This window comes from Triticum aestivum, chromosome 4D (assembly GCF_018294505.1).
Source record: "Triticum aestivum cultivar Chinese Spring chromosome 4D, IWGSC CS RefSeq v2.1, whole genome shotgun sequence".
NCBI lineage: Eukaryota > Viridiplantae > Streptophyta > Magnoliopsida > Poales > Poaceae > Triticum > Triticum aestivum.
The window spans coordinates 255,194,107-255,199,860 of NC_057805.1; positions in this window are offsets into that span (position 1 = coordinate 255,194,107).

Genomic DNA, 5,754 nt, shown 5'->3' on the forward strand with positions numbered 1-5,754 from the left:
CACGCCAAGAGTTCTCTTAGCCGTGTGTGGTGCCCCCCTCCACAGTTTACTCCTCCGGTCATAGCGTCGTAGTGCTTAGGCGAAGCCCTGCGTGGATCACATCACCATCACCTTCGCCACGCCGTTGTGCTGATGAAACTCTCCCTCGACCCTCTACTGGATCAAGAGCACGAGGGACGTCATCGAGCTGAACGTGTGCTGAACACGGAGGTGCCGTACGTTCGGTACTTGGATCGGTTGGATCGTGAAGACGTTCGACTACATGAACTGCGTTAATCTAACGCTTCTGCTTTCGGTCTACGAGGGTACGTGGACACACTCTCCCCATCTCGTTGCTATGCATCTCCTAGATAGATCTTGCGTGATCATTGAATTTTTTTGAAATTGCATGCTACGTTTCCCAACAGTGGCAGATGATATGCACGAGTAGAACACAAAGAGTTGTGGGCGATAATAGTCATACTGCTTACCAGCAACATCTTACTTTGATTCAGCGATATTGTTGGATGAAGCGGCCCGGACCGACATTACATGACCGCGTTCATGAGACTGGTTCTACTAACGTGCTTTGCACACAGGTGGCTAGCGGGTGCCTGTTTCTCCAACTTTAGTTGAATCAAGTTTGACTACGGTCGGTCCTTGTTGAAGGTTAATACAACACACTTGACGAAAAAAGTTGTGGTTTTGATGCGTAGTTAAGAATGGTTCTTGCTAGAAGCCCGTAGCAGCCACATAAAACTTGCAACAACAAAGTAGAGGACGTCTAACTTGTTTTTGCAGGGCATGTTGTGATGTGATATTGTCAACACGTGATGAGATATAAATTGTTGTATGAGATGATCATGTTTTGTAAAAGTTATCGGCAACTGGCAAGAGCCTTATGGTTGTCGCTTTATTGTATGAAATGCAATCGCCATGTAATTGCTTTACTTTATCACTAAGCGGTAGCGATAGTCGTAGAAGCAATAGTTGCTGAGACGACAATGATGCTATGATGGAGATCAAGGTGTCAAGCCGGTGATGATGGACATCATGACGGTGCTTTGGAGATGGAGATCAAAGGCACAAGATGATGATGGCCATATCATGTCACATATTTTGATTGCATGTGATGTTTATATTTTATGCATCTTATTTTGCTTAGTACGGCGGTAGCATTATAAGATGATCCCTCACTAAATTTCAAGGTATATGTGTTCTCCCTGAGTATGAACCGTTGCTACAGTTCGTCGTGCCGAGACACCACGTGATGATCGAGTGTGATAAGATCTACGTTCACATACAATGGGTGCAAGCCAGTTTTGCATGTGCAGAATACTCGGGTTAAACTTGACGAGCCTAGCACATGCAGATATGGCCTCGGAACACTGAGACAGAAAGGTCGAACGTGAATCATATAGTAGATATGATCAACATAGTGATGTTCACCATTGAAAACTACTCCATCTCACGTGATGATCGGACATGGTTTAGTTGATATGGATCACGTGATCATTTAGATGACTAGAGGGATGTCTATCTAAGTGGGAGTTCTTAAGTAATATGATGAATTGAACTTTAAATTTATCATGAACTTAGTACCTGATAGTTTTTGCATATCTATGTTGTGGTAGATCAATGGCTCGTGCTACCGTTCCCTTGAATTTTAATGCGTTCCTAGAGAAAGCTAAGTTGAAGGATGATGGTAGCAACTACACGGACTGGGTCCGTAACTTGAGGATTATCCTCATTTCTGCACAGAAGAATTACGTCCTGGAAGCACCACTAGGTGCAAGCCCCGCTGCAGGAGCAACTCCGGACGTTATGAATGTCTGGTAGAGCAAAGTTGATGACTACTCGATAGTTCAGTGTGCCATGCTTTACGGCTTAGAATCGAGACTTCAAAGACGTTTTGAACGTCATGGAGCATATGAGAAGTTCCAGGTTTTGAAGTTAATATTTCAAGCAAATGCCCGAGTTGAGAGATATGAAGTCTCCAACAAGTTCTATAGCTGCAAGATGGAGGAGAATAGTTCTGTCAGTGAACATATACTCAAAATGTCTGGGTACCATAACCACTTGACTCAGCTGGGAGTTAATCTTCCTGATGATAGTGTCATTGACAGAGTCCTTTAATCACTGCCGCCAAGCTATAAAGGCTTCATGATGAACTATAATATGCAAGGGATGGTAAAGACAATTCCCGAGCCGCGATGCTTAAGGCTGCGGAGGTAGAAATCAAGAAGGAGCATCAAGTGTTCATGGTTAACAAGACTACTAGTTTTAAGAAAAAAGGCAAAGGGAAGAAGGGGAACTTCAAGAAGAATAGCAAGCAAGTTGCTTCTCAAGGGAAGAAGCCCAAGTTTGGACCTAAGCCTAAAACTGAGTGCTTCTACTACATAGGGACTGGTCACTAGAAGCGGAACTGCCCCAAGTATTTGGCGGATAAGATGGATGGCAAAGTGAAAGTTATATTTGATATACATGTTATTGATGTGTACCTTACTAGTGCTCGTAGTAGCGCCTGGGTATTTGATACTGGTTCTGTTGCTCATATTTGCAACTCGAAACAGGGGCCATAGATTAAACGAAGATTGGCTAAGGATGAGGTGACGATGCGCGTGGGAAATGGTTCCCAAGTCGATGTGATCGCCATCGGCACGCTACCTCTACATCTACCGTCGGGATTAGTTTTTGACTTGAATAATTGTTATTTGGTGCCAGCGTTGAGCATGAACATTATATCTGGATCTTGTTTGATGCGAGACATTTATTCATTTAAATCAGAGAATAATGGTTTTTCTATTTATATGAGTAATATCTTTTATGGTCATGCACCCTTGATGAGTGGTCTATTTTTTCTGAATCTCGATTGTAGTGATACGCACATTCATAATATTGAAGCCAAAAGATGCAAAGTTAATAATGATAGTGCAACTTATTTGTGGCACTGCCGTTTAGGTCATATTGGTGTAAAGCTCATGAAGAAACTCCATATTGATGGACTTTTGGAATCACTTGATGCTTGCGAACCATGCCTCAAGGGCAAGATGACTAAGACTCTGTTCGCCGGAACAATGGAGCGAGCAACTAACTTATTGGGAATAATACATACTAATGTATGCGGTCCGATGAGTGTTGAGGCTCGCAGCGGATATCGTTATTTTCTAACCTTCAAAGATGAGTTGAGCAGATATGGGTATATATACTAGATGAAACATAAGTTTGAAACATTTGAAAAGTTCAAAGAATTTCAGAGTGAAGTAGAAAATCATCGTAACAAGAAAATAAAGTTTCTACGATCCGATCATGGAGGAAAATATTTGAGTTATGAGTTTGGTCTTCATTTGAAACAATGTGGAATAGTTTCACAACTCACGCCACCTGGAACACCACAGCGTAAGGGTGTGTCCGAACGTCGTAACCGTTCTTTATTAGATATGGTACGATCTATGATGTCTCTTACCAATTTACCGCCATCGTTTTGGGGTGACGACTGCATTCATGTTAAATAGGGCACCATCTAAATCCGTTGAGACGACATCATATGAACTGTGGTTTAGCAATAAACCTAAGTTGTCGTTTCTTAAAGTTTGGGGCTGCGATGCTTATGTGAAAAAGCTTCAACCTGATAAGCTCGAACCCAAATCGGAGAAATGTGTCTTCATAGGATACCCAAAGGAAACTGTTGGGTACACCTTCTATCACAGATCCGAAGGCAATATTTTCGTTGCTAAAAATGGATCCTTTCTAGAGAAGGAGTTTCTCTCGAAAGGAGTGAGTAGGAGGAAAGTAGAACTTGATGAGGTAATTGTAGCTTCTCCCAAATTGGATAGTAGTTCATCACAGAAATCAGTTCCATTGATTCCTACACCAATTAGTGAGGAAGTTTATGATGATGATCATAAAACTTCAGATCAAGTTACTACTGAACCTCGTAGGTCCACCAGAGTAAGGTCCACACCAGAGTGGTACGGTAATCCTGTTCTGGAAGTCATGTTACTAGATCATGACGAACCTATGAACTATGAGGAAGCGATGATAAGCCCAGATTCCGCGAAATGGCTTGAGGCCATGAAATCTGAGATGGGATCCATGTATGAAAACAAAGTGTGGACTTTGGTTGACTTGCCCGATGATCGGCAAGCCATAGAGAATAAATGGATCTTCAAGAAGATGACTGAAGTTGAGAGTAATGTTACTGTCTACAAAGCTCGACTTGTTGCGAAAGGTTTTCGACAAGTTCAAGGGCTTGACTACGTTGAGACCTTCACACCCGTAGCGATGCTTAAGTCTGTCCGAATCATGTTAGCAATTGTCGTATTTTATGATTATGAAATTTGGCAAATGGATGTCAAAACTACATTCCTTAATGGATATCTTAAAGAAGAGTTCTATATGATGCAACCAGAAGGTTTTGTCGATCCTAAAGGTTCTAACAAAGTGTGCAAGCTCCAGCGATCCATTTATGGACTGGTGCAAGCCTCTCGGAGTTGGAATATACGCTTTGATAGTGCGATCAAAGCATATGGTTTTATACGGACATTTGGAGAAGCCTGTATTTACAAGAAAGTGAGTGGGATCTCTGTAGAATTTTTGATATTATATCTGGATGACATAATGTTGATTGGAAATAATACAGAATTTCGGGATAGCATAAAAGGATATTTGAGTAAGAATTTTTCAATGGAAGACCTCGGTGAAGCTGCTTATATATTGGGCATCAAGATCTATAGAGATAGATCAAGACGCTTAATTGGACTTTCACAAAGCACATACCTTGATAAATTTTCGAAGATGTTCAAAATGGAACAGTCAAAGAAAGGGTTCTTGCCTGTGTGTACAAGGTGTGAAGTTGAGTCAGACTCAATGCCCGACCACTGCAGAAGATAGAGAGAAAATGAAGGTCATTCCCTATGCCTCAACCATAGGTTCTATCATGTATGCAACTTTGTGTACCAGACCTGATGTGTGCCTTGCTATAAGTTTATCAGGAAGGTACCAAAGTAATCCAGGAGTGGACCACTAGACAGTGGTCAAGAACATCCTGAAATACCTGAAAAGGACTAAGGATATGTTTCTCGTTTATGGAGGTGACAAAGAGCTTGTCGTAAATGGTTACGTCGGTGCAAGCTTTGACACTGATCCGGATGACTCTAGCTAAGTCACAAACCGGATACGTATTTATATTGAATGATGGAGCTGTAAGTTGGTGCAGGTCCAAGAAGAGCGTCGTGGCGGGATCTACGTGTGAAGCGGAGAACATAGCTGCTTCGGAAGCAGCAAATGAAGGAGTCTAGATGAAGGAGTTCATATCCGATCTTGGTGTAATACCTAGTGCATCGGGTCCAATGAAAATCTTTTGTGACAATACTGGAGCAATAGCCTTGGTGAAGGAATCCAGATTTCACAAGAGAACCAAACACATCAAGAGACGCTTCAATTCCATCCGTGATAAAATCACGGAGGGAGACATAGAGATTTGCAAAATACATACGGATCTGAATGTTGTAGACCCGTTGACTAAGCCTCTTCCACAAGAAAAACATGATCAACACCAAGACTCCATGAGTGTTAGAATCATTACTATGTAATCTAGATTATTGACTCTAGTGCAAACGGGAGACTGAAGGAAATATGCCCTAGAGGCAATAATAAAGTTTTTATTTATATTTCCTTATATCATGATATATGTTTCTTATTCATGCTAGAATTGTATTAACCGGAAACTTAGCACATTTGTGAATACATAGACAAAACAGAGTGTCCCTAGTA